This window comes from Condylura cristata, unplaced genomic scaffold (genome assembly GCF_000260355.1).
Source record: "Condylura cristata isolate star-nosed mole 26May11 unplaced genomic scaffold, ConCri1.0 scaffold00023, whole genome shotgun sequence".
NCBI lineage: Eukaryota > Metazoa > Chordata > Mammalia > Eulipotyphla > Talpidae > Condylura > Condylura cristata.
Window position 1 is genome coordinate 27899745 of NW_004567124.1, and position 11131 is coordinate 27910875.

Sequence of the window (11131 nt, forward strand, 5' to 3'; positions counted from 1 at the left end):
AGAGAGAGAGAGAGAGAGAGAGGGAGAGAGAGAGAGAAGGATTCATCAGAGACAGAGTGGAGAGCAGAACAAGCAGATTTTCTGAAATACACTGCTGAGGGGAGCAGCGGCTGAGACAGGAGAGGTCTACTGCACCATGTGGGTCACCTCCCTAGCTGAGGATCGAACTCATGCTGCTGTGGCTGCTGATAGTGTTTTAGTGCTAAGATCCAACCCCATGTGCCACCAGAGAGGCCCAGTATTCAGATTTTTGTTCACTTGATAAAGTAAAGACACAGAGAGGCAGCCCAACATAAACCTTACCCAAAACAACAAAATAATGGATCCTTTGTTCCACATATCATAACAGCTACCTACCTATATTTGTTAAATTCAAATTTCTCATTTTATATTCCCAAGTTTGGCCCAGCAAGCAATGTAGTGGGACTGCAAGCCAGATTTCCTGATTCATGTCTTTTCACTGTCCCATGAGTTCTCTCTAGCGTGTTCCTGGTGAAAACTATGGAAGGAAGAAACCATCCAGATAATAAAATCAACTGGTTGAGAGGTAACTGCTATCTCTTAAAGTATCCTCCCAAAATCATGCATCATAGACTCCAAGAATAAGCTAGGAAACTACTGCTCACCAGATAGCCCATCTTGATTTACAGTTCTCACTAGTTCACTAAAGACTCTGCACGATTGTATCATAAAGAAACCAATATAGTTTATATTTACCCTGTATTCTTAAAACTTGCTTGGTCATAAGCCTCAAAAAACTCTTTTTGTGAACATTATTTGTTAATATTGCACAGAGGAACATTCTTTGGAAAATATGTCTGACTATGTTAAAAACAATTATTCGGTGACCTAAGTAAGTTAACTGAAAAATTACATCTGTTTATTTCATCAGAGTCCTAGTTTCTTAGGCCCAAGCTAATTTGTACAAGTAATCCTAATTCTTAACAAGATTTTTGGATGTACAATGAGCTAGTAGGAAGCATACAAGGGAAGATAAAACTTTAAAGAATTAAATGAGGTTTTAGGAGGGCAGACGGATATAGAAATAAGAGTTTCTGTACCTGATCTCCTGTTGGCTTATAGAAACTCCAGGAAGACTTCTTTCTTTGTCTTTTCCACCTACTTGCCTTATCATTTATATAGTGCTTCATCCTAGTGTAAGAAGTTATTTCTCCTTTCCTTCCTCATCTTGTAGCTTTTCTCACAAAGAACTTTCTCTAGTCCTCTGGGAGAAAAATGTAACTTCTAGAGATGAACATATTACATGTGAAGTAGAAATATCCTTTTATAATTTCCAAGACAGTAATTAGCATTAAGGAAACAGGCAAGGTAACTTGTGTGCCTTTCAAAGACCTTTATCAAGTGTCAACCAATCATCTCAAATCCACTACATGGTGTGCCTTTCTTTATCAAACTACTTTCTTACACTTACTTATCAGCACCTCAGATAACTACTAAAGCAACTTTCCTTTTAATTTTGACTCTTCTTGACACCACCCTTTATATTCAGATAAAATACATTGAGCCAAATTACCAGTTTTCTGTACCTGTCTCCCACAGGGGAGGGGAAACCTAGGTGACCTGGAGAAGTGATCTTTGCATTGCTTCTGTTTGCTGGCCTCACCCTGGGCACCAGCTGCTTTCTGCAGTGTTGTTTTGCCTCCTCGTCTGATCCAAATTGACCTGGGCCTCCCAGAGACTTTTCTCCTGCTCAGGTTTGAATGATTAAGGTTTCTTTTTTGCTATCAGAGCATTACTCTAGGAAACCATCTTAAGACATAAGACAGTACTCCAGAGCGCTTTGGTCAGCCACTGCAGCAAGCATCAGACTTCACTTCCATAGAGGCCCAGACTTCTCTCACAGGCAGTGAATGAGGGTTCTTCATGAGTAGAGATGGATTAGCTATTTCAAGAGTGCCAGCTGAGAGATGGTTAAGGGAACTATGGATTCCCCTTCTGTTGACCAGAGGGCACAAGGCCCACAAGGTGGTATTGTATCATCAGGAACAATCCTTAAAACTATGTAGAGCTGCTTAGTTAGGGTTAGGTATATATTCTGGCCCCAACTGGCTATTGCTCTAGGAAGCTAAGGTAATTTTAGGTCACAAAGAGCTCTGTCTGTTCCTACATGCTATACTACAGAGCCATAATAATCAAAACTTCATGGTAGTGGAACAAGAATAGACATACAGACCAATGGATTCAAATAGAAAACCCAGATATAAACCCACAGTTTTATGGACAGCTAATCTTTGCCAAAGTAGCAAAGAATATGCAATGGAACAAAGAAAGCTTGTTCAACAAGTGTTGCTGGGAAAATTGGGCTGTTACATGCAAAATAAATAAATAAATAAAGCTAGATTACTACTTCACACCACGCACAAAACCCAGCTCAAATGGGTTAAAGAACTAGACATAAGACCCCAAACCATGAAATATTTAGAAGAAAATGTTGGCAAAACACTAAATGACATACGTCTCAATAACATCTTTAAAGATACATTACCCAAAGCAGGAATAGTGAAGGAAAGGATAAACAGCTGGGATGACATCAAGTTAAAGAGCTCTGTACAGCAAAAGAGTCATTACACAAAACAAAGAGAAACCCCACTGATTGGGAGAAAATTTTTGCACACAATACTAATGACAAAGGACTAATCACAAAAGTATACAAAGAGCTGATGAAATTCAACAAAAATAAAGTGAATAACCCCATCAAAAAATGGGCAGAAATGCTAAAGAGACACTTCTCCAAAGAGGAAATGCAGTCAGCGAACAGGCATATGAAAAAACATTCAGAATCACTTGTAATAAGGGAAATGCAAATCAAAACCACAGTGAGATACCATCTCACACCAGTGAGAATGGCACACACTAAAACAACTAGCAACAACAAATTTTGACAAGGATGTGGAGAAAAAGGAACTCTCCTACACTGCTGGTAGGAATGCAAACTGGTGCAACCATTATGGAAATCTGTTTGGAGGTTTCTCAAAATGCTAAAAATAGAGCTTCCATATGACCAGCAATCCCACTCCTTGGTATCTACCCAAAGGACACAAAAACATTGATTCAAAAGGATACTCTGTTGCTCTATTTACAATAGGGAAGATGTGGGGTCAACCCAAATGCCCAAAACTAGATGATTGGGATTAAAAAGATGTGGTACATCTACACAATAGCATATTACTCAGCAATCAAAAGAGATAAAATCATGCCTTTTGCAGCAACATGGAGCTGGAAGGGATCATGATTAGTCAAATAAGCCTTACACTTATAGTAGGAATATAAGGGATCAAAAGCAATCATAATAAAGTAAAAACCAAAAACAATGAACAGCTATAAACCAGAGACATTTCACAGTGGTGGAGAGAGGAATAGGATCAAAACTGGGGTGGAAAAATGCACAGGACTGTTTATGGTGATGGCAAATGGGTGAATTAGTGGTGGGAAGCCCATGGGGATTACAACTGAAATGAAAAAATGCACAAATGAAGAATGATGTAAAATAAATTTAGTAAAAAAAAAAAGTACATTAGCTTCATTAACATCATTTGCATAATAAAGTCCCTGCCCAAAGGGGTACTTCACCACCATTTCTGAATATCTGTTCCTTGTTAGGCATGAGCTAGTCAGGAAGCTCCACTGTAGCTGCACAGCCAAGATTCTGGATACTCCATCCTGCCCAGTTCTGCCCAAATATCAACAGTCCTATTAAAGTCCTTTAGTAAGGGAGTGCTTAGAGCAGCCCCCTGTCTCTCTACCTGATTCAAGGAATAAATACTCTCTTAGCCACATTTACCCAGCTTGGTCTGCTCAACTGGCTGACACACACCAGTCAGCACAGAGCCCTGTGTTGGGTCACCTGATCCACCTGGGCTATGTCCAGCACCCTGAAACAGATGTTTCCTGGTGAGACTGCATTCCTCACAGTTCTCAGGAACCTGCTGCCTAAGATCCTATAGGTCCAGAGCAGAGACCAGTCCCCAATCATTTGTTGGTAGGGACCATAAGGCCAACACTCTCTACCTTTGAATCTCTTTTCTGAGAAGTCCACCAGGCTTCTTTCTCTTGCTCGCTCTCTTGCTCTCTCTCACTCAGAGCAAGGGCAAATTAACTGTCTAGACATTACAGAGTGAAGGATACTTTCTAGAGGATTTTAACCACCCAGGGTAGATAAAAAACACCATGCTGAGGCCCTCCCTGGTGGCACAACAGGTTAGGACACAGTGCTGCAAGCTAGCCACAGCCCCTTCAGAGAGAGTTTGAACTCCAACCTGGAGGTGATCCACATGGCACGGCAGACCTCTCCTGACCTTCCTGCTGCTCCCCTCAGCAGTGTACTTTGTCAATCTGCCTGTTCTTCTCCCCACTTTGTCTCTGGTGAATCTTCTCACTGCCCTTGCACCTCTGGCTTGTACCCCAATTCTGTATTATAAATAAATAAATCTTAAAAAAAATAAAAACACCCTGCTTAAATGAGTCACCTTCTTAACTGCTTGCCATGCATGTCCCTTTTACATTTTTATGTCACTCTACCTTCATCACAAGTGGCACTTTTCTTAGTTCAAAATAACAGTTTTAAATAACAAATATTTTTAAATAATAAATGCAAACACCTGTGGAAGGTATATAAGTGCTTTACCAGTAGTAATGTTTATATAATTATCAATATTAATGTATTGTAAACATAATATTAATAAATATTAAAAAACTCTTAGAACAATGCTGTGAGATAAGTACTATACTATCTTCATTTTACAGAGTAGAAAACTGAGGAAAAGTAGGGTAAATTCCCTATATATTTGGCATAGTGAACAGAGAAGCTGGGTTTTTTAATTTTACACTCTTGACCCCAGTGTCCTCCTCACTGGTAAGTGTTAATTCCTCTGGAAATATGTCTCTCTCTCCCTCTTTCTCTCTTTCCCCTCTCCCAAAGAAAAAATCATTCTCTTACAAAAATAATAAGGAAGAATTTATTTAAAACCTTTGCTGCAAGGCTATTACAATAGAAGAGAAAGAGAGATCCTGCTTAATTCCAAATTCAACAAGGACTTATGGCAATGGTGACCTGTCTCAGGGAACAGAGTGAGAGCCCCTGGTGGAAAATTAATAACAGGAGATACTAGAGGGTAGGCACATTCTTGCTAAACTGGCCTAACAAGATTCTTGCTGAAAACAGACCAAGGACTTGGACATTTCTAATCAAATATCAAGGCTATTGTTGATTCTTCCTAAATTGACTTAACGTGATTATTAACAAGTGCCAAGGTCAAGAAATAGTGGCTGGATGAGGAGGAAACATACACACAGGTGCACACACACACACACACACACACACACACGGTTTGCTCTCAGGCAGTCCCTCCACTATTACTCCATTTTTAAGAAATTGCGGTAAGTTAGTAATCAGAAAACTTAAGTTTGAAACATTGCCTCCTCCTTGTTCTCTGTCTATTCTTGAGCCTTGGGAGGGGACAAAGAAGGACACACTGCACAGATATTTTACTTTTCATGAACCTCCCTGAGAAAGTGATAGGTGGTAAGAATGGCCGGTGGCCTGGCTGAAGTCATCTAAGTCTCAGTCATTGTCACAGGGCCTCAGTGGGGCCCAGGAAGTGGAGGAGAGGAAGGATGCAGGGAAGTTAAAGTGAGCTTGTGTCCCTATGCAGGTTTCAAGACTTTTTAACTACATCACAATATTGCAAGAGGAGAAATAGTGTTGCTAATTTTTTTCTGCCATAATTTCAAAGGATTTAGTACTCCTACAGACCTAAGCACACAGCAGGATTAAGAAAATTGGTGAAAGCACTTTGAAAGGGGCAGAAGATTGTGGCTTATACTTTCAGTGACATGCTAGATATTGTCTAGGGGACTTTTCCAGGGTTTTCTGATTCATTTGAGGGCTTCGTCTTCCTTAATCATCAACTATTTTGCAACTCTGTAAAGAATGATTTTTTTAAAGACCAGATAGTGAAGTAAATGATGCCTGTCCATTAAAAAGCAAATGAATTTTATCCTGTGAAATTACAATTGATTTCCACCCTGTGGAAAGCTATTTTTATATCTGTTAGCAAATTAAAATCAGCATTTCTGATTGCTTATAAAAATGACTTGTCTGTAGCTTTTCCTTTGGACAAGTTGTGACATTTTATTAGTTCTGGCAATATTAACGAGTTAAACAAGTGATTTGAAATCTGTTTATTGTACATTTATATGAGAGTCACAATTTTACATTTTAAAAGAAGTATTCTTTAACAAGAGAGATTCCCAACTTGATGGTTAACAATAAAGTCTTTTCTTACTCCTCCAAACTCTATTGTGATCCTAAGATTAGACCAGGTACCAGATCATGCTAGCCTCCAAAAAGAGGCAGCTAGAAAGGTGACTAAAATTGAAAAGCTCCTGGGCCCTCCCTGGTTGTGCAGTGGGGTAAAGCACAGCACTATGAAGCTATCCACAGCCACTGAAGCACAAGTTCAATCCCCAGCCAGGGAGGTAACCCACATGGCAGAGCAGACCTCTTCTGATTACCTGCTGCTCCCCTCAGCAGTGTATTTCAGTCAATCTGCCTGTTCTGCTCCCCACTCTGTCTCTGGTGAATCTTCTCAACACCCCACCCCCACATATTTGGCCTGTACCCCAGTTCTTGTATGCATGTTAAAAAATATTAAAAGGTTCCTTAAAAGGGGGACTGTTGGGGCCCTCCCTGGTGGTGCAGCAGGTTAAAGCACAGCACTAAGAAACTTAAACCACTTCCCCATGAGTTCGATCCCCGCCTGCCCCAAAGGCGACCCACATGGCATGTCAGACCTCTTTTGACCCGCCCACTGCTCCCCTCAGCAGTGTACTTAATCTGCCTGTTCTGCTCCCCGCTCTGTCTCTGGTGGGTCCTCTCACCCTCTGCATCTCTGGCCTGTACCCCAGTTCTGTATGAATAAATAAGTAAATCTTAAAAAAATAAAAGGTGGGGGACTGTCTCTAAGTCATTGGTAGGGACTCGCTGTAGCATTGCAGCTGCACTTAGGTCAACAGGAAAATACCAGCTTGTAGCATCAAAGGATGTAAGGGTGTGTCTGCATAAATACCCTACACTCATCTTGCTTAAAGAGTGAGCAAGAGAGAATTCTAGCTTATGTCATTTAAATCACTTCAGAGTTAGGACTTTGTTAGTTAGAAATAACCCCACTTGTGTACTTTTGCTTTGCTACTTGTGTTTTGGTGTCATAGCCAAAAAACATTGCCAAGACTAACAGAACATTAGTTATTATTTAAAAAAAAAAAGAAGAAGAAGAAGAAGGAAATCCTGCCCTATGCGACAACATAGATGAACCTGGAAGACATTAAGCTGAGTGAAATAAGCCAGTTACAGAGGGACAAATACTGTGTGATGCCACTTCTGAGGAGCCTAAAATAGTCAAACTCCTAGAAGCAGAGTGTAAAATGGTGGCTTCCAGGCCTGGGGGTGGAGGAGGGGAGCAGGGAGCTGCCATTCAAGGGTGTAAAGTTTCAGTTCTACAAAACAAAAAAGTTCTAGAGAACGGTGTACAACATCATGCTGGCAGTTCACAATTTCATGCTAGTAGTTCACAATTCTCACTCTACTGTATACTTAAAATTTTTGTTAAGAGATTAGATTTCATGTTAAGTGTTCTTATCACCTGGTTTGTAACCTCAAAAGTTTCTCAGATGAAATTTGGAATTAACTGCTATAGGTGGAGGGCAAGGGGAGACCAAAGAAGGAGGCAGGCCACCAGCTGGGAGGTGGAGATCTTGACAAGCAAGAGAACTGACAGATGAGGCTTGTTTCAGCAGCACAGATGGGTGGGCTTCTGTGATCACCCACCGGACCCATAAAAGTTTATGTGGAGGCCTTTACAGCGTTCATTCACATAAACAATCCAGATCATTCCACTGATACATTACGCTGTCAAGGTTGCTTCCTCAAAGTGGCTCCTAGAGTGGGAAGTGGGCAGAATCGACATTTCAAGGTGAAGGGAGGGCTAAGGTTCCCCTGCTTGCCCAGGCCCAGTTTGTGAGTCAACCTGCAGCCATATTCTCTTGATCGATGATCTCATTCAAGAGGGAGAAAAGATGGCTGGGGGTGGGGGGAGAGAAAGAAGGAAGGGAGGGCTGGAAGGAAGGAAATTTAACATAGTTAAACTTAAAAAATAATAAAACAGGGGCTCTTTAATTTCCAGCTTCTCTGCAATGTTTTTCTTTAAAGATTTGTTTATTTATGTGCTCAACAATTAGGGTATAAAGCAGAGATGTGGTGGGTAAGAGGATTCATCAGATTCACCGGAGACAGAGTGGGGAGCAGAACAGGCAGATCTACTAAAATACACTGCTGAGAGCAGCAGAGGGTGGGTCAGGAAAGGTCTGCAATGCCACATGGGTCACCTCCCTGGCTGGAAATCGAACTCATGCTGCAGTGGCTGCAGAGAACTTAATAGTGCTGAGCTTTAACCTGTCGTGCCACCAGAGAGGGACCCTCTGCAGTGTTTTTAACTCAAACATGGAGACCAGATCCTGGCTATACTGACCTGAGGGTGGACACTTATACTACCTGAGCAGCTGTTCTGTTCTCTGCCCCTGATTTTTAGCCTCCTTTAATCCTAAAATGTGGAGCCAGCGACAGTGAGTGGCCCATTGCCATACAACTTTTTGCTGCCTTGCTTCCCCCACGACTCCTGCTCCTCTCTACCCACAAAGCAGGCCTGATTCACTGCAATGGCAGGTGACCTGTTGCCCTTAAATAAGAAGCAAAAGAAACCTGAAGGCTCAGTTTTTTTCCCAAGGCAGTTCAAAGCCCTTGTGCACCTGAAGGATCTGATGAGTCTCTTAGGAATGCCGGATTCTGCCCCCAACCCTGAAGCGCTCTGATCAGCTGGTGATTCATATATACTTCAAAGTTTGGAAGTCATCCCATTTTGAGTCCAAATTTTAAAAAGAGAGGAGCATGTTGCTTTCCTCAGCGAGCCTCTAAAACCATCCAGGGCAGAGTCAGGCGTGGACTTGGGCTATCCCAGCAGGCACTCCCACCAGCCCACTGCCTCTCAGGCTGCTTTGAGCTGGAGAAATGAAACTGCTTGATAAAAGTGTTTTGCTCTTCGCCATCTGTTTGCCATTTTCGAGCCATCTGTTCCTTCTCATGAACTATTTTGGCTATTAAGGCACTGAATTCTGAACCAAGAATACCAGGATTTATATTTTGACTTTTGTCACTTAACTAGCTTGGAAACCCTGGGTAAAGTATCCTGTTCCTCAGTTTTCTCATCTATAATAATAGATATTGTGGTAAGAGTATACTAATTATACAAGTGTGACAGTTGTGAAAATTCAAATAACAACATACGTAAGGGGTTTAAAACAGAGCCTGATATGTAATAAGTTCTCAGGAAGTGTCAACTGTCACCCTTATTGCTGTTGTCTTCTTGCTTATGAGTCTTCCTTAAGACAGGAGGAGAGTTTAACAATTACTGTGACTACCATGGGTATAATACTGAGAGGTGATTGCCCAGCTACAATCTTAAACCACTGGTCCATAGTTCCCTTATTCAGCCGTATCAGTCAAGGTCACTGCCCTTGAACTTCTGCCCAGGTGCAGGTTCATCAGGGACTCAATTTGACAAATGCAGGCTGTAGGAGGCTGGGACATAAAGAGGAACCCACGCATGCCTCTGTGGCCTTATGCCTTATGTCACTGTTAGTTACTCTTCCCTATAATTTCAGTTGTGCTTTAACTTTCCATCCCTTGACAAAAACCAGAGAGGCAGCTACTAAGTCAAGACACAGGCTCCTGGTAAACTGAGACGCCCTCTCACCCATCCCTGTGTGTCTTACTCTTACCCAAGCTTTCCCCCTCCATCCCCAATTGGGGGCTTCTCTTAAAAGGAAATACATGCTGTGATCAATTTTGTGCAGTGTGCTATGATTTCTTTAACATTTATAGCCTGAATCTCTCGATCTTAAGTAAAGATGACATAAAGGAGTGCTAACTACCAAACTAAAGTCTGTCATTTAAATAAAGAGCAAGTGTTACTTATCACATTGCTGAGTGCTGTGAAGTGTACCCTGCAAATGAGAATCACTTTAGATAATTAGTCTTCTTGCTTTTAAGAGAACTCGTGAGACTCGCCATGCACACTGGGTTGGAAAGTCATCAGAACTGCTGAAGCATGCCGTGCTCTGGCTCCTAGCAGCAGACTCCTCGAATGCCCGGAGGCTGCAGGGAGGGAAGCATCCTAAGCTGCTCAGATGCCGCCTGCTTATTTAACGAGTTATTTGTCCTATGATGCCCTCAGCAATGGCAACGGAGGCCACAGGGGATGTGTGAGGCTGCTCTGCATGGCTGCTTGCTGTGCCTTGGACCAGATAATGCAAATCCCTTTGAAGTTCAGTTTCATGGTCTAGGACAGAGGGAACAAAAATATTTAACTGTGTTAGTTAGGACACTTTCTTTGGGTATAAGTGACAGGAACAAGCCTGACTCCAGAGCTTTACCATGGGAGTCCCATCTCTGCCTCTGCTTCTCTTGGCTGTGGCCTCCTCTGCTCTTGTCTTCCTTCACAGTTGCAACAAGTCTCGGCAAACATGGAGACAGCGCAGGGTCTTATGAAAGAGAGATGTCTTTTTCTACATGCCTCTTTTCTATCATTGAAGAAACCTTGCCTAGCCTTTCTTACCACCACCCTCAGGCCTCATTGACTAGAATGGTCACAAGCAGTCGCTGGTGATGGAGGTCAGAGGAAGTTTGGACAGTTCAGCACTTACCCCTGGGCTGAAGACAGAATCACCCTCCTCACGGGGAGGGGTTTAAGGAGGAGAACAAACACCTCAACAATAGCAGGACTTTGAGGACATGGGGAAAGCAGTGACTGGTTAAAATGTAGGTGAGGCCCTCCCTGGTGGCGCAGCTGGTTAAAGCATAGCACTAAGAAGCTAAAGCCACTGCAGAATGAGTTCAATTCCCGCCTGCCCAGGAGGTGACCACATGGAGAGGCAGACCTCTCCTGACCTGCCCGCTGCTCCCCTCAGCAGTGTACTTCATTGCTCTGTCGGTTCTGCTCCCCACTCTGTCTCTGGTGAAGCCTCTCGCCACCCCTGAGCCTCTGGCCTGTACCCCCGT